Below are 24,425 nucleotides of genomic sequence, written 5' to 3'. Positions count from 1 at the left end.
ATAAAAGTGGACATTAAAATGTCAGGTTTCTGTGATGCAAAAAAATGAGACAAAAATAAATAATTTCAGAACTTTTTTCCACCTTTAATGTGACCTATAAACTGTACAACTCAGTTGAACAACAAACTGAAATCTTTTAGGTGGAAGAAAGTAAAAATAAAAAACGAAAATTATATGGTTTCATAAGTGTGCACACCCTTACACTAATACTTTGTTGAAGCCCCTATTGATTTTATTACAGCACTCAGTCTTTTTGGGTATGAGTCATCATGGTACATTTTGACTTGGCAATATTTGCCCACTCTTCTTTGCAAAAACACACCAAATCTGTCAGATTGTGAGGGTGTTAGGTTTTCGGATGGTGAGTCTGACTTGGTGGAAGGAGACCTCTCTTACGACTCTGGTTCAAGTCTCTCTGAAGTGGGAACAGAGGGACAGGAGCACAGCGGGGTAGGAGCGTCTGGCCAGATGCAGCAGCAGGTGCTGGTGAGGTGAAGATCTTCCAGATGCAGGAGCTCTCTGCAGCAGAAGGCAGCCGATGATGGTTGGCAAACAGGCTGTGGTATCAGACCGGGTAGTGCACGGATCTGGAGAGGCAGAAGCAGGCCCGGAAGGATCTCTGAGTAGGAGAGCAAGTAGAGTCAGCAGCAAGCAGGAGCCAGCAGAAGAATCAGACAACAAGCGGGGGTTCGGCAACAGGTATCAGTCCAAGAAGAGTCAAACAAGCCGGGTCGGAGCAGGAGAAGACAGCAGAGTCAAACGGAAGCCGGGTCAGGTATCAGGTAGCTTTCAGGCAGAATAACGGGTCGCTTCAGGTACTAGCTGCAGACGAACAGCACAGAACATCTGCAGCTGTACCTTTAAAAAGGGCCACTGGCGCCAATCGCGCTAGCGCGCACACGGGCGTGCGTGTGCCGCGCGCACATACGAACGGCGTGCACCTGCGCGCGTCTAGCGACGCGCGTGCCCACGACGACCCGCGGCACGAACGCGCGTGCGCGAACGGAGACCCGATCGCACGGAACAGACGGATTCCTGACAGAGGGCATCTCCTATGCACAGCCCTCTTCAGATCACCCCACAGATTTTCAATTGGATTCAGGTCTGGGCTCTGGCTGGAACATTCCAAAACATTTATCTTCTTCTGGTGAAGCCATTCCTTTGTTGATTTGGATGTATGCCTTGGGTTGTTGTCATGCTGAAAGATGAAGCTCCTCTTCATGTTCAGCGTACTAGTAGAAGTCTGAAGATTTTGTGCCAATATTGACCGGTATTTGGAACTGTTCATAATTCCCTCTACCTTGACTAAGGCCTCTGTTCCAGCTGAAGAAAAACAGCCCCAAAGCATGATGCTGCCACCACCATGCTTCACGGTGGGCGTGGTGCTCTTTTGGTGATGTGCAGTTTTGTTTTTGCACCAAACATATGTTTTGGAATTATGGTCAAAAAGTTCAACTTTGGTTTCATCAGACCAGAACACATTTTCCCACATGCTTTTGGGAGACTTCAGATGTATTTTTGCATAATTTAGCCAGGCTTGGAAAATTTTCTGTGTAAAAAAAGGCTTCCGGAATTACCACTTTACCCCATATCCCAGACATATGACGAATACAGGAGATTGTTGTCACATGTACCACACAGCCTGTACTTGCCAGATATTCCTGCAGCTCCTTTAATGTTGCTGTAGGTCTCTTTGCAGCCTCCCTGGCCAGTTTTCTTCTCCTCTTTTCATCAATTTCGGAGGGATGTCCAGTTCTTGGTAATGTCACTTTGCCATATTTTCTCCACTTCATGATGACTGTCTTCACTGTGTTCCATGGTATATCTAATGCCTTGGAAATTATTTTGTACTCTTCTCCTGAGGGATACCTTTTAACAATGAGATCCCTCTGATGCTTTGGAAGCTCTCTGCGGACCATGGCTTTTGCTGTAGGATGCAACTAAGAAAATGTCAGAAAAGACCAACAAGAGCAGCTGAACTTTATTTGAGGTTAATCAGATGCACTTTAAATGATGGCAGGTGTGTCTTGACTCCCATTTAAAGTGGAAGTAAAAGCATGGATTTAAACAGTTAAAAAAAAAGGCATGCCGGGAATGCTAACTGCACATTGGCTGTGCTCTCAGCCAAACTATCAAACCATCCAATGGTTGGTGTCATAACGAATCACATGTGCAGCACCATAGCAGTTGAAAATTAAACAGAGGCAAATATGGCAGCTTCCTTGGCTGAAAACGTTAGGGGAGTTTATTTCCACTTTAACATGTGACTGCTTAATTCTGTACACAGCTACATCCCCAGTTATAACAGGATGTGCACACTTATGCAACTTCATTATTTTCATTTTTTATTTTTACCCCCCCCCCCCCCCCAAAAATAATTCAGTTTGTTTTTCAACTCAGTTGTACAGTTTATAGGTCACATTAAAGGTGGAAAAAGTTCTGAAATTATTTATCTTTGTCTAATTTTTTTTTTTTTTTTAGAAACCTGACATTTAAATAGGGCTGTGTAGACTTTTTATATCCATTGTATATGTGATTCTGCACTTGCGGGTAGGGGGCACACCACTTCTGCTTCCATTTGTGATTTGCAGAAACCAATCTACAGGCGCCAGCCAATGGATAGCTGCCAGCACCCACTGACCGCTGGGAAGACACACAGAGCAGAGCTCTCCCTATGTAAACAAGCTCTGTTCTGAGAGGGGGGAAGTGATGGATTTTCTTTACAGGGAATAAAATCTATCACTTCCCTTACTAAAGCACCACACATAGTGTACACAAACACTGACTAGGCACACATTTAACCCTTTAATCACCCTAGCTGTTTAACCCCTTACCAGCCAGTATCATTAATACAGTGAAAGTGTCAAAAGTGTCAGTTAGTGTCAGAATGTCTGCCGCAATATCGCAGTCCCGCTATAAGTCCCTGATAGCTGCTATTACTAATATAAATATATAAAATGTCCAGTATATATCACATAGTTTGTAGGTGCTATAACTTTTGCACAAACCAATCAATATATGTTTATTGTGGTGACAGACGATATGTTCAGCCATCCTCCATTCCCCTCGCTGTCTTCTGTGAGACACACAGGTCCCAGAAGACAGCAGGGACCACTCAGAATGAGCAGCTCGACTCGCAGTAGGCAAACAGGCTGTGAAGCCGCAAGGCTTCACTTCCTGATTCCCTTACCTAAGATGCCGGCGTCTCCACCCTGGAGCCAAGGGATGGGTCGGCTTCGAGTGAGGACATCACGGGCGCCCTGGACAGGTAAGTGTCCTTATTTTAAAAGTCAGCAGCTGCAGTATTTGTAGCTGCTGACTTTTAATTTTTTATTTTTTGCAGGCGCAACCCCGCTTTAAGAACCACCAAAGCCACTTTTCTTATTAGCTCCAATGCATTTTGCTGAATGGCTATATTTTACCAAATTCCCACTGAAACTTCAGAGAAATTAACACTCCAAATTTCACTTATTCTTAATGAACAACAGTCCCAGAAAGTGTAAGCTACTCAACAAAACAAAGAAAGTACAGAGATTTTGTTACAAAGTTAACCACTTCCCATCCGGGCCAATTCTGCCACTTTGCTCCTACATGTAAAAATTTTATTTTTTCTAGAAAAATTACTCAGAACCCCAAACATTATATTTTTTTTAGCAGAGACTCTAGGAAATAAAATGTCTGTTGTTGCAACTTTTTATGTCACATGGTATTTGCGCAGCAATTTTTCAAATGCATTTTTTTGGGGGAAAAAACTGTTTCATTAATGGGAAAAAAAACAGTACCGTTAGCCCAATTTTTTTGTAGAATTTGAAAGATGATGTTACACCAAGTAAATAGATATCCAACATGTCACACTTTAAAATTGCACACACTACTAGAATGGTACCAAATTTTGGTACTTAAAAATCTCCATAGGCGATGCTTTAACATTTTTCCCAGGTTACATGTTTAGAGTTACAGAGGAGGTCTTGGGCTAGAACTGTTGGTTTTGCTAAAACGCATGTGGCGATACCTCACATGTGTGATTTGAACGCCGTTTACATATGTGTGCGGGACTTACATATCCATTCGCTTCTGTGCGTGAGAGCTTCTGTGCCTGAGCTTCTGTGCGCGAGCATGTGGAGATGGGGCGGTTTAAATTTTTTTATTATTATTATTCTTTATTTTACTTTTATTTTTTATTTTTACACTTTCTCTTATTTTTTTTTCATCACTCTTATTCCTATTACAAGGAAAGTAAACTTTGCTTGTAATAGGAATAGTGCGTGACAGGTTGTCTTTATGGAGAGATGTATAAAACCCCATATCTCTCATTCAGGCTGTAAAGACTGAGATTAAAAAATAAAACTTTTTTGGCCTTTCCAGACGCGTCCCCGGCATTGTTTACTTCCGCTGGCCCGGACGTGACTGGGCCTCCGAGGGTCATAGAGATGACTGGGGACCATCTGGTCAACAGAAATCTCTATGCTCAACTTCCAGCGGCGACCGATTCGTTCTCCGGCTCACCAATCGCACCAGCAAGTTGGTAGAAGAATCGGGGGGGCGGCGGGAGCGGATGTCCCCTCCCCCCTACCGCTGTAGGAACGATCCAGCGGCTGAACTGCCACTATGATTGGCCTCGCGGTGTACAGAATTGCCAGCTGAAAAAGATGATATCTGGATGACGCCCGTAGCTACAGGCATCATTCAGATATCCCTACTCAAAGTCCATGACTTCGTATGACATACCTTGGGCGGGAAGTGGTTAATTCATGTTTGCATTTCTACACACAAATATCCAAAATGCTTTACTTCCATTGATGTGTGCAGTCTAACTGATGCAAGAACCTGTTCCATTGCAAATGACAGCAATTAATGAAAGGAATAAGGTTCAAATTTTCCTAAATAACAATGTGTACAGCCATGAGAGCTGGATTCGGACTGCAGAGAAATCTCATTGGACAGTTCTGTCTACAGTTCAGTCTTGATGTTTTGCAGGACAGTCGTTAATCATCAAGGAAGAAGTCTTGGCTATGAGACATCTGACAGGATGTAACCTGGATGAGACCACCCTATGTCTTTTGGGTAATGATCAGAAGAGACACCTGGTTTGGAGAGGAGTCATAAAGAAATGCAGCGGACATTGCAAGCACTTTTACTGCTTAAAAAAGTTAATGGATTTATGAAAGACTGGAGTTAATGAGGTGCTGATGGAAGCAGAAGGGGAATAGTGTGTAGTGTCTACCTTGCCCCGGGGGACAGCCTAAATATAGAGCACAAGGAAATGTCTGCACTGAGTTTGTAAATCCTGTCTGAAGGTACAGACGAGTTATACAAGATCTGATTTCTCTGTATGAACAGGGCAAAACCATTTACCGACAACATGTATGACTCCAATTAGTCAATTCTTGGGAGGTGGGAGTTGTAACACACGCAAGCTTATAATGCCAGTGTGCCTCCTCAACAATGGGGAAGAGAAGGCAGAGACCCCACTGCTGGCATCATCTCAGTGAAAAGTCCAGGTCAAAAATCCACCTTGGCCAATCACCTTCTCTGAAAGGTACAAGAAGGAACAGTCTTCTGAAGGGTGTCAAATATACCAGTTATCCCCCCACACCCCCTTTCCCACCTGAGTACAATAGTCCAGAGATGTCTGCTGTACAGAATTATACCAATGAGAACATCCTAACTAGCCAGCCATCTAAAGTCTACGGACACTGTTGCAGCAGCTTTTTCACTGGCAGTGGACAATTATTCTTCCCTCCAATTGGTCCTCCCCTACATGACTCTTTCAAATTTTCCCTCCCATTTACATTCACTCTACCCATGAATATAACAGGGCATTCTACCTGCTGCTATTCTTCCACTCAGAGTTTTTCAAAGATTTTGAATAAGGACCCCAGTATACAGAGGACCTTTGGTGTAAGCACTGGAGGCTCCACATATATTTGTAAATGTGTGCAACTAAAAACATTTTTAACATGAATTGTTACACAGGTTTAATTGAACACTTTTGAAGGCTAATGCCCTGTACACACGACCGGTTTTCCCGTCGGAATAAACTCTGAAGGTTTTTCTGACGGAGTTCAGATGGAATTCCGCTGAAACTGTCTTGCGTACACACGATCACACCAAAATCCGACCGTCGGAAGAGCATACAGACAAGCGGTTTTCCCAATAGGAATTGGTTCCGTTGGAAATATTTAGAACATTGTTCTATTTCTAGGTCTGTCAGAATTTTTGATGTCCGATGGGGCATACATACGATCGGAATATACGATGAAAAGCTCCTCTCTGACTTTTTCTATTGGACATTCCGCTCGTGTGTACACGGCATAACTGGTTAAGTGTGCTGGGAAACTATTTTGTGTTTGTGATGATCGCTAATGTTAGATGGTCCTTCAACCACTGGCCACCTGTGTAAGAGGATCTTTCTCCCAATTACCATCAATGTAAGAGGGTCCTTCTCCAACTCACCACCAATGTAAGGAGGTAATTTTTCCAAATATTGCAAATGTGCGTAATTAAACCCTCTGTTTTTAATGTGAATTGTTAGACATGGACAATTTGTTTTTGTTTTTTACAGGCTGGCAAGTGTGCAGAGAACTTTTTGTCTGCTTGTGATGTGCATTGCACTTCCATGTGCCCCTTTACTGCAAAGGCTGGTTATAAATTGGTGTGGTTGCCATTCTTGTATAGGTTGCTCACTAGATTTGAAGTGGTGACTCATTGGATGCTTTCAGCTGCCATTGTGCCGCTTGCTGTTCATCCAATGTGTCCCTGTGCCTTTAAGAAGGAGTGGGCTCCCTCCAGACAAGCCTGCCCTTAATTAATTCACTGCTATATATGCTCCAACTTGGAGACACACACAAATATATAGTTATGACTGCAGTATACAGAGGAGCCCTGGTATAGGCACTGTGGCTTCCACATACAGTATATTTGCAAATGTATTGAACAAAACCCTTTGTTTTTAACGCAAAATGTTAGACAGGGTCAATTTGTTTTTTTCGCAGGCTCTGGTTAGGTATGCTTGGAAATGTTTTTCTGTTTATGATGATCACTAATGTTACATGGTCCTTCCCCCACTGCCCACCAGTGTAAAAGGGTCCATTCAAATTTAAGATGGTCCTTCTCCAACTGACCATTAATGTAAGAGGATCCTTCTCTAACTGACCACCATTGTAAGGCTTCATGTACACCGGCAGCTCCTAAACTTGAGTTTAGGAGCTTTTGGCAATTTTTTTTTTTGCCAAAGCTCCTAAACTCAACTCCATAAAAGTCTATGTGTCCGTGTACACATAGTCTTTTAGCAGAGTTTAGGAGCTGCCCCATTTAGGTGAGGTTAAACCTCCCTCTCCTGAATGTGGAAGAATTGCTTTCAGGATAGGAATGTTTTGACTGCCGGCCACGGGAAACCGTTTGCGGCAAAAACACATTTTTGCAGCACTTTGCTTTTTTCCACGGCCACGGTCAGGGTATGCTACTGTACATGTCTCCTAAGGAGGTTCTATTCCTACTGACCACCAATGCAAAAAGGTCCTTCTTCCACTTACCACCAGTGTAATAGGGTCCTTTTCTGACTGATCACCAATGTAAAAGGGTTCTTTTACCACTAACCATTCTTTCCCCCACTCACTGCTAATGTAGGAGGGTTCTTCTCCCACAGAAAACACATGTAAGAAAAACCATCTACCACTCGCCACCAGTGTTAGAGGGAAAACCCTTCCAATGGATCTTGCATTTTAACCACTACAATACAGGGCACTTTCACCCCCTTCCTTCCCAGCCCAATTTTCAGCTTTCAGCGCTCTAGCGCTTTCAGTGACAATTGCGCGGTCATGCTACACTGTACCCAAATGAAATTGTTATCATTTTGTTCGCACAAATAGAGCTTTATTTTGGTGTTATTTATTCACGACTCCGTTTTTTTTTTTTTTGCGATATAAGCGCAAAAATAGCGGAAATTTGGAAAAAAACAATATTTTCTTTTTTCTATTTGAAAAGAAATCCAATAAAATCAAATTTTTTCATAAATTTAAGCCAAAATGTATTCTGCTACATGTTTTTGGTAAAAAAAATTCCGTTAAGTGTATAATAATTGGTTTGTGTGATCACGGACATATGTACGCAAATGATCATGTACATATGTGTGCAGGTGATCACGTACATATGTGTGCAGATAATCATTGGGACATGTGATTTTAGTGGGACATATGTGGGGGACATGTTTTTATTATTAGGGACATGTGTTTTTATTATTTGGGGACATGTATGTTTTGGGGACATGTGTGTTTTGGGGACATGTGTGGGGACTGTGTGGTGTGTTGTGTGTTGACACTACACTGATGATCAGTGAGTAAAAAGCTGTAAAAAGCAGCCCATACTCACTGATCATCAGCCGGCTGCAGCGTTCTGCTCTCCTCTCCTCAGCGGTGACTTCCGTGTGAGGAGAGGAGAGCCGATTGCCTAGCAACCGGCTGTTTGTTTACATCACATGACGGCCGTGATTGGACACGGCCGTCATGTGATCAGGAGGGCCAATCACAGAGCCCTCCTGCCGATCTGAGATGTGCCGTGTCCGGGTGACACGAGCACATCGGGATCGCGCCGCTGCGCGAGCGCGCGCGCGTGCGATCCCGCTATTCCTGAAGGACATTCCTGAACGGCCTGTCAGGAATAGACGGCTCCCACCCGGCCGTATATATGCATTGGCCGGGTGGGAAGTGGTTAAGGGTAGGTACCCTCGTCTTAAGAGACACCATATAAATGTGTCAGCCATTGGAATTGTCTTCCCTGAGTTGGGATTTGCGCAGTGGACCAGAGGAAGTGTGTCACTCTGGATGTTGATGATGATATCATTTGCTGTTTGTGAGCACACATCTGATTAATTTCATTCAAAAAAAGGGTTTTAATTAAATGTGCAAGCCTGCTGAGTCCTCTCTTTTAGTTTTTCCAATGTGTTTTGGGGTTCCCCACTCCTCAGGGGGCTGCAAAGTCTTTCCCAGCAGGGGGTTGTTAGTTTTTCCAGTGTTAGGGGGCCTTCTCCCAATCACTGCCAGTATAATTTTCTCCCTGACAACTATTGTAAGAGGGTCCCACTGACCACCAAAGGTCATGCTAATGTACAGGGTTCCATGAGACCTAAAAAATGATCCTTAGGCCGCGTACACACGCGGGGACTGTTCGCTCAACTTTGTCCGTCAAACAGTTTCAGCGGACAGTTTTTCGGAATTTCCGAAAAACTTTGTTCAGCAGACTGTCCGCTGAAAGCCCACACACGAGCGGACTGTCCGCCGAAACACTGTTCAGCGGACAAAGTTGAGCGAACAGTCCCCGCGTGTGTACGCGGCCTTAGTGGTAAAAAACATTGAGAGAGCCTGCTCTATAATGACTGTAGGCTGAAACAAAAAAAGGAACAGATTACTCCATCAACACGATACAACATGGATGGACAAATCACTCTGTTCGGCTATTATATTCTGAGGGGCTGGCTAATTAGATGTAGCTGCTATTAATCAAAAGATGTCAGACAGGAGGGGCCAACAGGGCCACCCACTAAGGAAATTTTGGACAGATGATCTATCAGGAACTTGACAAAATTTGTTCCCTATATCACCACATTAGCATCCATGCCATAAACTTTTGTTTATTCTTATGAAGAGGAAAAGGATCTGTGTATACAGGAAACTGCGCTAATGTCCAAAGCAATCACAACTATTTGTGTATGTATGTACAGTATCTCACAAAAGTGAGTACACCCCTCACATTTTTGTAAATATTTTATTATATCTTTTCATGTGTCAACACTGAAGAAATTATATTTTGCTAACATGTAAAGAAGTGAGTGTACATCTTGTATAAATAAATGTAAATTTGCTGGCCCCTAAGTGAAAATATCCAAATTGGTCATAATTAGCCATTTTTTCTCCCCAGTGTCATGTGACTCGTTAGTGTTACAAGGTCTCAGGTGTGAATGGGGAGCAGGGGCGTTAAATTTGGTGTTATTGCTCTCACTCTCTCATACTGGTCACTGGAAGTTCAACATGGCACCTCACGGCAAAGAACTCTCTGAGAATCTGAAATAAAGAATTGTTGCTCTACATAACGATGGTCTAGGCCAGTGATGGCGAACCTTGGCACCCCAGATGTTTTGGAACTACATTTCCCATGATGCTCAACTACACTGCAGAGTGCATGAGCATCATGGGAAATGTAGTTCCAAAACATCTGGGGTGCCAAGGTTCGCCATCACTGGTCTAGGCTATAAGAAGATTGCCAAGACGCTGAAACTGAACTGAAGCACAGTGACCAAGACCATACAGCGGTTTAACATGATAGGTTCCATTTAGAGCAGGCCTCACCATGGTCGACCAAAGAAGTTGCGTGCACTTGCGTCATATCAAGAGGTTGTCTTTGGGAAATAGACGTATGAGTGCTGCCAGCATTGCTGCAGAGGTTGAAGGGGTGGGGGGTCAGCCTGTCAGTGTTCAGACCATACGCTGCACACTGCATACAATTGGACTGCATGGCTGTCCTAGAAGGAAGCCTTTTCTGACGATGATGCACAAGAAAGCACGCAAACAGTATGCTGAAGACAAGCAGACTAAGGACATGGATTACTGGAACCATGTCCTGTGGTCTGAGACCAAGATTAACTGGTTGAGATGGTATCAAGCGTGTGTTGCGGCAACCAGGTGAGGAGTGTGTCTCGCCTACAGTCAAGCATGGTGGTGGGAGTGTCATGGTCTGGGGCTACATGAGTGTTGCCGGCACTGGGGGAGCTACAGTTCATTGGGGGAACCATGAATGCCAACATGTACAGTGACATACTGAAACAGAGCATGATTCCCTCCCTTTGGAGAATTTGCCGCAGGGCAGTATTCCAACATAACGACCCCAAACACACATCCAAGAGGACCACTGCCTTGCTAAAGAAGCTGAGGGTAAAGGTGATGGACTGGCCAAGCATGTCTCCAGACCTTAACCAGATTGAGCATCTGTGGGGCATCCTCAAACAGAATGTGAAGGAGCGCAAGGTCTCTAACATCCACCAGCTCTGTCATGGAGGAGTGGAAGAGGACTCCAGTGGCAACCTGTGAAGCTCTGGTGAACTCCATGCCCAAGAGGGTTAAGGCAGTGCTGGAAAATAATGCTGGCCACACAAAATATTGACACTTTGGGCCCAATTTGGACATTTTCACTTAGGGGTGTACTCACTTTTGATGCCAGTGGGTTTTGACTTTAATGGCTGTGTGTTGAGTTATTTTGAGGGGACAACAAATTTACACTGTTATACAAGCTGTACACTCACTACTTTACATTGTAGCAAAGTGTCATTTCATCAGTGTTGTCACATGAAAAGATATAATAAAATATTTACAAAAATGTGAGGGGTGTACTCACTTTTGTGAGATACTGTATGTATATGTGTGCATCTATCTGCGTGTGTGTTCTTGTGTCATTACAGTGTGTAGTTTGGTCATATGTTGTTTAAGATTTCCTGATATACATATGGTGCATTGAATGTACACTTTGGCAAATGGGAGTCATGGATCAGTGGGTGGTCAGAACTCAGAAGGGTCTCATGTTCAGAATACTGGTCCTGAAAAAGTGTCCTATAATACGGAATATTGTGTAAGATACCAAATGCAGGTCTATCACATATCTCATACCATCAGCCAGCTCATCACACACCCCCTGATTGCACTAATGATTATTAAAATAAATATTTTTAGGATGGTTCGTGGTAAAAGAAGAAAATTCCAGTCACTGGAAGCTGAAGAATTACTTGTGATGTACTACCACCATCAGAATGCAATAATCTTTCCTAGGTTTTTCTGCTTTCAACTCATGAAGGGTGAGTTCTGAGTGCTGTATTCGCCCCATTCTCAGTGTGTGCATAGACTATACACCTGGTATAAGCTTGGACTTCATCCTGTGGTATGCCAGCAGAATCTGTGCTTACTTCCTGTCATTACATACCAAGGTTGTGGCCCGGGGCAGGAGGAAAGGACGGGCCTTGAAAGACGATAATAATTGGCTTTGTTATTCATCTTTTGCCTCAGGTAGTTATGTGGGACAGAACAAACTAATGGAAAACAAAAAGCCTACCACTAGAGGCTCTGGGAGTCATAGAACAGCCACAACCTTCACCCCACAGACAAAGTGATTGACACAAATAGTTTCAGCATTATGAAGGGTCTGACATCCTCATTCTTCTGATACAAGAAAAAACACATGGCCAAGTCATGGCTAAATACCACATTAAAGTGTATCCTTGGGGGTCACCTGTTCTTGTTATGTCTATGGGACAGAGGTTTAAATCAAGACTTACTCCATCTAAAACAAATAAATTAATACATTTTGGCTTTAGATACACTTTCATATTGTTATCTTGGTGTACCTGACTCCGTATTTATTTATAGCTTTTAAATATACAGTATATTATACATTCATATTCGCCCCTGCCCTCAAAGGAACTTACAATCTAAGGTCCCTAACTCACATTCATATACATACTAGGGACCAAAAGACATTTAACCTTCCAGCATGTCTTTGGCATGTGGGAGGAAACCGGAGTACCCAGAGGAAACCCACACAGGCACAGGGAGAACATACAGACTCCATGGAGGTAGTGTTGTGGTTGGAATTCAAACCGATGACCCCAGTTCTGCGAGGTGGTAGTGCTAAACACTTATGCCCTGTAAACACGACCGCTTAACCCTGTCGGACCCCGACGGAGTTCCGACGCAATTCGGCTGAAACTGTCTTGCGTATGCACGATCACACCAAAGTCTGATTGTCAAGAACGTGGTGACGTACAGCACGTACAACGGGCCAAGAAAAAGGAAGTTCAATAGCAACTGCGCCACCCTTTGGGCTCTTTCTACTAACACGAGATTAGCAGAAGTTTGTTAGAGACGATTTGCGCTTTTCAGACTCCTGCTTTTTCAGATCTTTTTACTGCTGTTCAGTTTGTACTTGTGGGTTTGTATCTGGTTTTCAGTGCATACAGTCAGTTCGTATCTGTTTTTCAGTGCGTTCTTGTCCGCTCTTTGCTGATTTTCAGCTCGCTCTTCACAGGCCTTGCTGTTCTTCAGTGCGTTCTGTTAAGTTCGTTCTGACCAGCCAACCATTTGGAAACCATGTTGCGGGTACGTACTCATCGTACATTTCGTGCTGTGTGCGGGCTTGGTGTTGGGGTTTATACCCAAGCCCAGTCCATGAACGGGGCGAGGAGGAGTTCATGGACCAAGAATTGGTTACTCCAGCGTGACCAATTCTTGCACGTGATTCTGCTTCATGAGATCCAGGAGAATAATCCTGATGATTTCAGGAACTTTCTCAGGGTGACGGACCCCATTTTTCACCGTCTGTTGGCTTTGCTCACCCCTTATATTATGAAGCAGGACACCTGCATGCGGCAAGACATCACTCCGGAAAAGAGGCTAGGTGCCACCTTGCGGTACTTGGTGACTGCAGGACCTCAAGTTCTCTACAGGCATCTCCCCTCAGGTTCTGGGGATCATTATCCCAGAGACCTGTTCTGACATCATTCAGGTCCTGCAGAAGGACTATATATTAGGGTAAGTTTTATCCTTTAACATCACATTCTATGTATTTAATGTTTACTAATGTATTGTATTTATTTCATCGTTCCCTAATTACCATGATTGTAATATGCTGTGAATGTCCCCTTCATCCTCATGCACGCTGGAAGCTTTTAATGCTCCTTTTTTGGCCTACATGCATATTTGCCTTCACTAACCTCCATGGCATGCTATCCTGGGCCCATATACACATATAGCCTAGTCCCTTAACAATATATTTTGTAGTGCTATACCCAAAACACTCCCTAAAACAAAAAAAACAAATGTTATGTGTGTCCTTAAATTCAGGCAGAGTGCCAGAGGCTTTTTTTTGGCTGCCAAAAGTCAACTCAAATCCTCCCCCCCCTCTAAGATTTTTACAATGGACCATCAGAGTGGGGGAGGAATTAATATAAGTGAACCTTAGATTTTTGTCTTGAAATACTTCTTTAAAAAAATGTTATACTGATGTCGGCCAAGAATGTTTTTGTTTAAGCTGCATGCAATGTTATGTGTAAAAGTACAATTTTTTTTTGTTTTGATTCTACAGTTCCCTTCAACGCCAAAGGAATGGCAGACTGTGGCCTCCCATTTTGCCGACCGTTGGGGCTTTCCCAACTGTGGAGGGGCTATAGATGGGAAGCACTTCCACATTGTGCCACCACCCCATTCGGGGTCTTACTATTATAACTATAAGGGGATTAATAGTATAGTAGAGCTGCCACGACGCGTCGACGTAGTCGACTACGTCGACTAAGAAAATACGTCGACGTGCGTGCAGGGCGTCGATGCGTCACAGTGGGGGCAGTGCTTAGCATCTACTGCTCCCCTCCGTGCCGCCGTCCCCCTCTTCTCCCCCTCCGTGCTGCCGTCCCTAGGGGTGCAACGGATCGTCACCGATCCGTGCGCACATGCCGCGATCCGCAGAGCGCTCCGCGGTCTCGGCCTTAGGAGAGGCCGCGGCTTCGGCCTAGCTCCGAAGCGGCGGCCATCTTTCTACACCCAGGCGTTTACAATGTGATCGCTCCGATGGAGCGATCACTTGTAAACAAACCGTTTCTCTCTCCCCTCTCTGTACTGATCTGTGCAGTGGAGGGGAGAGGTCGGATAGATGCAGCCATTCCTCCATACTCTGCAATACTCATACTCTGCAATACTCTGCAATACTCATACTCTGCAATACTCATACTCTGCAATACTCTGCAATACTCATACTCTGCAATACTCATACTCTGCAATACTCTGCAATACTCATACTCTGCAATACTCTGCAATACTCATACTCTGCAATACTCTGCAATACTCTGCAATACTCATACTCATACTCTGCAATAATACTCATACTCTGCAATACTCATACTCTGCAATACTCATACTCTGCAATACTCTGCAATACTCATACTCATACTCTGCAATACTCATACTCATACTCTGCAATACTCATACTCTGCAATACTCATACTCTGCAATACTCATACTCATACTCTGCAATACTCATACTCTGCAACACTCTGCAACACTCTGCAATAATACTCTGCAATACTCATACTCTGCAATACTCATACTCTGCAATACTCTGCAATACTATACTCTGCCAGCCAATGCAATACTCTGCAATACTATACTCTGCCAGCCAATGCAATACTCTGCAATACAATACTCTGCCAGCCAATGCAATACTCTGCAATACTATACTCTGCCAGCCAATGCAATACTCTGCAATACAATACTCTGCCAGCCAATGCAATACTCTGCAATACAATACTCTGCCAGCCAATGCAATACTCTGCAATACAATACTCTGCCAGCCAATGCAATAGTCTGCAATACAATACTCTGCCAGCCAATGCAATACAATACTCTGCCCGCCAATACACTGCCCGCCAATACAATACTCTCAAGGTTATCCAAAGGATTAATTAGCTAATAAAAAAAAAAAACCACTAGATTCATTAAAAAATAAAACAAAAAAATAATAATCGGATAGTCGTTGACTAATCGAAGAAATAATCGATAGATTAGTCGACAGACAAATTAATCGTTAGTTGCAGCTCTATAGTATAGTGTTAATGGCGGTGGTGTCGGCACAATATGAGTTCCTCTATGTGGACGTGAGGAAGAATGGCCGGATGTGGGATGGAGGAGTCTTTGCTCAGACAAAGTTTTACCATTGCATTGCATTTCACATTGCCACCTGCTGTAGACAATGTGAAAGGACTCCCCTTAGCCCTTGTACACACGGTCGGACATTCCGATGGAAAATGTCCGATTGGACCGCGTTGTCGGATAATCCGACTGTGTGTGGGCTCCATCGGACTGTTTCTGCTGGAATATCCGACGGACAAAGTTTTAGAGCTGGGCTATAAAACTTTCTGACAAACATGATCCGATCGGACAAAGTGCCACGCATGCTCAGATCAGATCAAATTCCTAGATCAAAGCTATTGGCTACTAGCCTGAATGTAGTGCCGTCGTAACTAAATAATGTCATCACGTTACGTACGATCGGATTTTCCGTCAACTTTGTCCGTCCGTGTGTATGCAACACCGGTTTCGGACAAAATCAGACAGATTTTGTTGTTGGAATGTCCGACCGTGTGTACAAGGGCTTAGTCTTTCTTGCTGATGAAGCGTTTGGTCTGGGCGAGCACCTGATGAGGCCATTGAGGCTATTCCCCCAAAGGACCCTCACCCCGGAGGAGGGTTTTTAACTGGAGGGAGAAGAGTTGTTGAGAATACCTTCGGGATAATGGCCAGCCGGTTCTGCCTATTTTTGACAGCAATCCATATGGCGGGCCACAAAATCAACCATATCGTCTTATCCTGCTGCATATTGCACAATTTTTTAAGGAAAAATGCCCAAAATTATATTGCACCAGTTGGGCCTGAGGCCAGACTTCCTATTAATCCCCTGATGAGCCTATATACTGGCCGTACTGGCTTGGCCCCCCAAAGCGCCCGTGAAGTTCGGCCAAAATTATTTTATCGGTAGGGGGCCATTGCTATGCCAGACAATGCTTAAAAAATGTTTGAATAAAAAAAAAATTATCTGATAAAATCTTGATTTTTCTTTATTGCTTGTGTTTGTCTGTGGCTGTCTCCTAGGTTCTCCTAGTGCACTTTTAGTGCCAAGTGGATTTTCCTTTATTAAATAAGCCCCATTGTCACTGTAAGCACAATATTACTTAAAAAACTGGTATTGACCATTGAAATAAGAAGCCACACATTGATGAGCAGAGATTTTACTCTGTGCACATTCACACATGTGCGATTTAAATATTTTGGGTAAAAAAAATATTTTTTGTATTTTTCTATTTTTTTTTGTTCAAAATAGGCATGTTTAATAACATATAAAACTCTGGAACTTACAAAGTTCAACACAGAAAACCATAAGGCAATATCAGACATTATAGTATGTCCTAAATGTCTGGATACTGCGTTCATCAGATGGGCTGATGTCACCCCTGTAAAAGCCAAACTTTTGAAGATGCACACAATTTGGGAGTCAAAATGGGTATTCCCCTCCTGATCCCATGCCTAATGTCAACACGTGCGATCTGCCATCATGGGGGATCAATGGACATGTTTTTGGGGTGCAACCCCTTCCTCTCACCTACTGCATTAGGGAGGAAGGGGTTGCACCCACAAAACGCGTACAATGAAATCCCCTGATGGCAGATAGCACATGTTAACACACTGTGTGCATCTTCAAAATTTGGCTTTTACTAATTACAAAAAAAAGTTGATTTAGAACAATAATGAAAATTTTTGCATTTTCAAGAACTTTTTAATTCTCCCCAACGCATCAACCATTTTCTTCATTTGTTGTTCAAGAAAATGTAGGTTTTTTCTTATGATGTCGATTTCACAATCACATATCATGATGTCCTGTATTAGGAGTTGTGAACTTGCACTTGTGAATTTTGGAGCTTGCTCTTTCACAACCAGCAAATCACCTAAAATTTTTGGGAAAAACATGTATTATAAATATGCAGCCATACATATATTACCTGAAGCTGGGGTGTCAGACAATCACCTGCTGTGGTGACAAGTTCGCCCACTTCCTCCACCTCTCCTTCCTTCAGATCCTCGGGGGGGGGGGTTTCTTTTGGGGAGTTCCCCTTCTTTGTCAGGTGGGGGGTTCCTGGCATCCTCTGTTGAAAGGTGTCCTCCAAGTCTTTGGTCCCCTATGAGAATGAAACAAAAGGTATACTTTAGCACACAGATATTTAGGCATGACCAAATGTATTTACCCTGTATCTGCCCAAAACACCCTTTTAAATGGGCGAACAATGTTTCCTGCGACCGATTACTGTGCCCACTAACCTGAAACTTGCCATTTTAAAATGTCCAACAGTAAAGAAAATCACATGGCGTAGCGTGCAAGTAATAATAAAGAATCTGAACACACAACTACTTACTTTTTCTAAGCACTCTCTTGATCCTTCTATACTGATCCAGCTCGCTCAGTTTCAGGTCTGACCAGCATTTCCTTATTTGCTCCTTTGTTCTTCGTACCCCAAAATGAGTGTGCAGACTTTCGGCATAATTTTGGCCTCTCTCACATTTGGGTTGGTGTATGGTCCATTCTTGCCATCACAGTCATTCCTCCTCAAGATGTCCACCATCTCCACCATCTCAAGAAAGGACATATTTATAGCTTTATAATCGTCACCTCGGGGATCGGGACCTTTCTGCCTCCGGGCTTTCCTCTTCCTCGTTATTACTCCAATTAATAACAGGCACCTGCTCTGTCTCCGCCATGTCGCTCCTACTGTGCGCCAAAGAGAAGGGGCAGGGAATACACTAGAAATAATGTCAGGGGCGGGTGAAGCATGCGCAGTGTATATAAAGTAACATGCGTGTGTTGTAGGTCCGATCGGTGCGCTGAGGAAGGAGGACAAATGTTCTAACAAAGGTAAAATCTTAACTTTGGTACATCAGTGGCCTATACTACTTCAAGAATGAGGCCTATATTGGGATAAGATTAGGAGAGTTTAGGCTGACATTACTTTTTTGGTCTTGTGTATTGTCTTACAGCAAATATGAATCACTTTAAGGACCCAGAATTCATGGCCAGTTTCATAGACAAGTACAGGGAGATGAGGAATTTGTGGGAGGTGAATCACAGCTTATATGATAATAAACAAGCTAGTAGGTCAACGCTGGAGAAACTTCTGGAATTTGTGAAGACTCGGGTCCCCGATGCAACCATCGTGTTCTTGGAAAAGAAAATTGGGATCTTGAGGAACATGTATAAGAATCTCAGGAACATGTATAAAAAGATCCAGGAATCACTCTGATCAGGAGCATCAGCAGCACAAGTGTATGTCCCCAGGCTGTGGTACTTCAACAAACTGGGGTTTCTGGATGACCAGATTGAAGGCAGGTAATCTCTTTCTACCCTTCCCTGCAGCCTTCACTCCACCCTTCCCTCAACCCCAGCAGAGGCTGACAAGGAACAACCTGGGCCTTCCATCCTGGAAGAAGTGGATGTGCCTAGCTGGTATATTATTTTTAGACATATTTATTGTCCTAATATTAATGATGTTAACTAGATGTTATAATTGAATAAAAAATTAATGATTAAAAAAAAAGTGATGTATACCTATCAATAGACAGTAGTGGCCAAAAATGTTTGGGACAAGAATGAAAAATGCTGGGGTCTGAAAAATAGTCTTTTCTATTTATTAACATTCAATTTGCAAGTCATGAGCTGAAAATTGTGTGTGATTGATGAAACAAAAACTAAAACTATGTCCCTTTTTTAGAATTTCAGTATTCATAACACACAGGTGGTCAGCTGGTGGCCCTCTGACCGCTGCACCTTGAGAGGAGGTAGATTCCTACTATTTGAAGAGGTCCTGACATTACTTTTAACCTAATAAATTTGTTGTATGAGGAATTCTGAATTCATTGAAATGGCAGCATCAAATACATTGGCTCTGGATGATCACATGGCATCATACCTCCTCCTTTTTCCTTATAGTTTCCAAAGGATCCCATGACATAACAAGGCCACAATTCACTAAAGGATCCCATGACTTCACAGGGCCACAATTCACTAAAGGATCACATGACATCACATGGCCGTAATTTACTAAAGGATCACTTGACATCACATGGCCACAATTCACTAAAGGATCGCATGACATCACATGGCCACAATTCACTAAAGGATCACATGGCCACAATTCACTAAAGGATCACATGACATCACATGGCCACAATTCACTAAAGGGTTGCATGACATCACATGGCCACAATTTATTAAAGAATCACATGACATCACATGGCCACAATTCGCTAAAGGATCACATGACATCACATGGCCACAATTCACTAAAGGATCGCATGACATCACATGGCCACAATTTATTAAAGAATCACATGACATCACATGGCCACAATTCACTAAAGGATCGCATGACATCACATGGCCACAATTTATTAAAGAATCACATGACATCACATGGCCACAATTCATTAAAGAATCACATGACATCACATGGCCACATTTCACTAAAGGATCACATGACATCACATGGCCACAATTCACTAAAGGATCACATGAGATCACCTGGCCACAATTCACTAAAGCAGGGGTAGGCAACCAGTAGCCCTCCATCTGTTGTGGAACTACATTTCCCATGTGGCATTGCAAGGCTGGCAGTTACAATTACTTCCATTGGCATGATGGGACTTGTAGTTCTGCAACAGCTGAAGGGCCCTGGGTTGCCTACTCTTCCACTAAAGGCTCCCATGATATCATATGGCCACAATTCATTAAAGGATCTTATGACATGACATGCAGCAATTCACTAAAGGATCACATGATATCACATGGCCACAATTCACTAAAGGATTCCATGATGTCACATGGCCACAATTCACTAAAGGATCACATGACATTGCACAATTCACTAAAGGATCACATGACATTGCACAATTCACTAAAGGATCACATGACATTGCACAATTCACTAAAGGATCACATGACATTACATGGCCACAATTCATTAAGGATCATATGACATTACACACACAACTTTTAGCGCTATGTGAAGGATTACATAGCATCAAACAGCCAACTTCCTCTACAGTGTCTTGCGAAAGTATTCGGCCCCCTTGAACTTTTCAACCTTTTGCCACATTTCAGGCTTCAAACATAAAGATATAAAATTTTATTTTTTGTGAAGAATCACCAACAAGTGGGACACAATTGTGAAGTGGAACGAAATCTATTGGATTTTTGAAACTTTTTTAACTAATAAAAAAATGAAAAGTGGGGCGTGCAAAATTATTCGGCCCCCTTGCGTTAATACTTTGTAGAGCCACCTTTTGCTGTGATTACAGCTGCAAGTCGCTTGGGGTATGTCTCTATCAGTTTTGCACATCGGGAATTCTTGCCCATTCTTCCTTGCAAAACAGCTCAAGCTCAGTGAGGTTGGATGGAGAGCGTTTGTGAACAGCAGTTTTCAGCTCTTTCCACAAATTGTCGATTGGATACAGGTCTGGACTTTGACTTGGCCATTCTAACATCTGGATATGTTTATTTGTGAACCATTCCTTTGTAGATTTTGCTGTATGTTTGGGATCATTGTCTTGTTGGAAGATAAATCTCCGTCCCAGTTTCAGGTCTTTTGCAGACTCCAACAGGTTTTCATCCAGAATGGTCCTGTATTTGGCTGCATCCATCTTCCCCTCAATTTTAACCATCTTCCCTGTCCCTGCTGAAGAAAAGCAGGCCCAAACCATGATGCTGCCACCACCATGTTTGACAGTGGGGATGGTGTGTTGAGGGTGATGAGCTGTGTTGCTTTTACGCCAAACGTATCATTTTGCATTGTGGGCAAAAAGTTTGATTTTGGTTTCATCTGACCAGAGCACCTTCTTCCACATGTTTGGTGTGTCTCCCAGGTGGCTTGTGGCAAACTTTCGACGAGACTTTTTATGGATATCTTTGAGAAATGGCTTTCTTCTTGTCACTCTTCCATAAAGGCCAGATTTGTGCAGTGTACAACTGATTGTTGTCCTATGGACAGACTCTCCCACCTCAGCTGTAGTTCTCTGCAGTTCATCCAGAGTGATCATGGGCCTCTTGGCTGCATCTCTGATCAGTATTCTCCTTGTCTGAGCTGAAAGTTTAGAGGGACGGCCAGGTCTTGGTAGATTTGCAGTGGTCTGATACTCCTTCCATTTCAAAATGATCACTTGCACAGTGCTCCTTGGGATGTTTAAAGCTTGGGAAATCTTTGTGTATCCAAATCCGGCTTTAAACTTCTCCACAACAGTATTACGGACCTGCCTGGTGTGTTCCTTGGTCTTCATGATGCTCTCTGCGCTTTCAACAGAACCCTGAGACTATCACAGAGCAGGTGCATTTATACAGAGACTTGATTACACACAGGTGGATTCTATTTATCACCATCAGTCATTTAGGACAACATTGGATCATTCAGAGATCCTCGCTGAACTTCTGGAGTGAGTTTGCTGCACTGAAAGTAAAGGGGCTGAATAATTTTGCACGCACCACTTTTCAGTTTTTTATTTGCTAAAAAAGTTTAAAATATCCAATAGATTTCGTTCCACTTCACAATTGTGTCCCACTTGTTGGTGATTCTTCACAAAAAATTGAAATTTTATATCTTTATGTTTGAAGCCTGAAATGTGGCAAAAGGTTGAAAAGTTCAAGGGTGCCAAATACTTTCGCAAGGCACTGTACATTGGCTCCAAAAGATCACTCATCATTTCCACACTGCCAGTTTTCACCCCATTGGCTATGGATAATCACCTGACATCACACTGCCTTTTTTTACCACATTTCTGAAGCATTATGCATTATCACACTGCCAGTTTTCACTTGTTCTTCAACTGGACATCTATACCTTTGGTGATTTAGCCCCCAAACCAGTACATAGCTGAGGGCAGACAGGTACCCATACTCCTATATTTCCAGAACAGGCCCCATGAAAAACAGCTTCACTACAGCCAACACAGCCAACTGCCTCTCATTCCATAGAACAATCCCTGTCTTGGAAGGTCTATCCCTGGAACTTTATCTCTTGAAATAGTTCTAAACACTGAAAACCACAACAAAATCCCTCTTCTGCTTCAGGTTAAACTCAGTTCTAATCATTAGTTCATATCTTCAGACATTTTACCAGAACCTGCTTCTCTCACATATTTTATTAAAGACTATGCTACTGAATCACACACCAACAAATGGAGATGCTGAATGTGGTTGTGATATCCAAATCTTACAAAAGAACATTTAAGCCAAGAGAATGTGTTATTTCTTCATCATCTACGCAGAATATAAATCAGAAGAAATGGAAATTCTGACAAGCATACGATGTCGGAACTTAATATAACAAGCTGAAAGCACTTCTCAACTGCCAGTCCTATCAAACAGAAATAGTAACAGGTTTGGAGAACATGTAAAGAACAAGTAATTTAGAGGATAAGAAAGAAGATAAAAGTTGGGAATAAAAACCAGAAAAGCACAAAAATAGGATGACTTCCCCACTTAAAAGCTTGAGCAAAACGGATATTTATTAAATTAAAATCATCCAATAAAAAGCTAGCTATATAGTCAATGCATTTCGGGGACTAAAAGGTGCTTCCTTCAGAACTTAAAGAACTTTACATTTTTGGTTTAGAATGAAAGTGGACCCCTAAGGAGTAACAGTGTTGTGTAAAAGGCCTGCTTCTCAACCTGTTGCTGCAGTAATAATGGTATTGTGCCTTTTACAGAGCACTATTATATGATACTCTCCCTACTAGGGATGCACAACATGGAAATGTCAGTGTTGAAACCGAAAACCAAAAATGAAGGATGCACTAGACCGAAAATTACAGTTTTTACCACTTGCCGACAAGCCGCTGCAGTTTTACTGTGGCAGAATGTCACGGCTGGGCAAAACAACGTTACCTTATGTCGCTTAGCCTTTTGGCCACTGGGGGTGCGATGACCGGCAGTGTGCGTATGCCCGGAGCCAATGCCTGGCGGGCGCGATGACCGCCGGGCTCCTGCGATCGCTCGTGACAGAGCGAGAACCACGATCTGTGTGTGTAAACACATAGATCCAGGTTCCTTCAGGGGAGTAAAGACAGATCGTGTGCTCATACTATGTATAAACCCCGATCTCTCTCTCCTCCTAGACAGTCCCATACCCCCTACAGTTAGAACACACCTAGGGAACACAGTTAACCCCTTGATTGCCCCCTAGTTGCATAATTACTTAGTAGGTGAGGTTGAAAAAAGACACGAGTCAAACAAGTCCAACCTATGTGTGTGATTATATGTCAGTATTACATTGTATATCTCTGTATGTTGAGGTCATTCAGGTGCTTATCTAATAGTTTCTTAAAACTATTGATGCTTCCTGCTGAGACCACCGCCTGTGGAAGGGAATTCCACATCCTTGCCGCTCTTACAGTAAAGAACCCTTTAGGTACTTTAAGGTTAAACCTCTTTTCTTCTAATTTTAATGAGTGGCCACGAGTCTTGTTAAACTCCTTTCTGCAAAAAAGTTGAATCCCTATATAAATATCGCAGATCGCCGCCATTACTAGTAAAAATAATAATAATAATAATAATAAAAATGCCATAATTCTATCCCCTATTTTGTAGAAGCTATAACTATTGCACAAACCAATCAATATATGCTTATTGCGATTTTTTTTAAACTGAAGAAAATGTTTTATTTATTTTTTTATAAAAAATGTGGGATATTTATTATAGCAAAAAGTAAAAGATATTGTTTTTTTTTTCTTTTGTTTATAACGCAAAAGAAAAAAAAACACAGATGTGATCAAATACCACCAAAAGAAAGCTTAATTTATGGGAAA

The sequence above is a fragment of the Lithobates pipiens genome, unplaced genomic scaffold, assembly GCF_037356315.1.
Source record: "Lithobates pipiens isolate NorthernLeopardFrog02 unplaced genomic scaffold, aLitPip1_a1.2 Scaffold_25, whole genome shotgun sequence".
In the NCBI taxonomy this organism is placed as follows: domain Eukaryota; kingdom Metazoa; phylum Chordata; class Amphibia; order Anura; family Ranidae; genus Lithobates; species Lithobates pipiens.
This window is presented reverse-complemented; position numbering follows the sequence as displayed.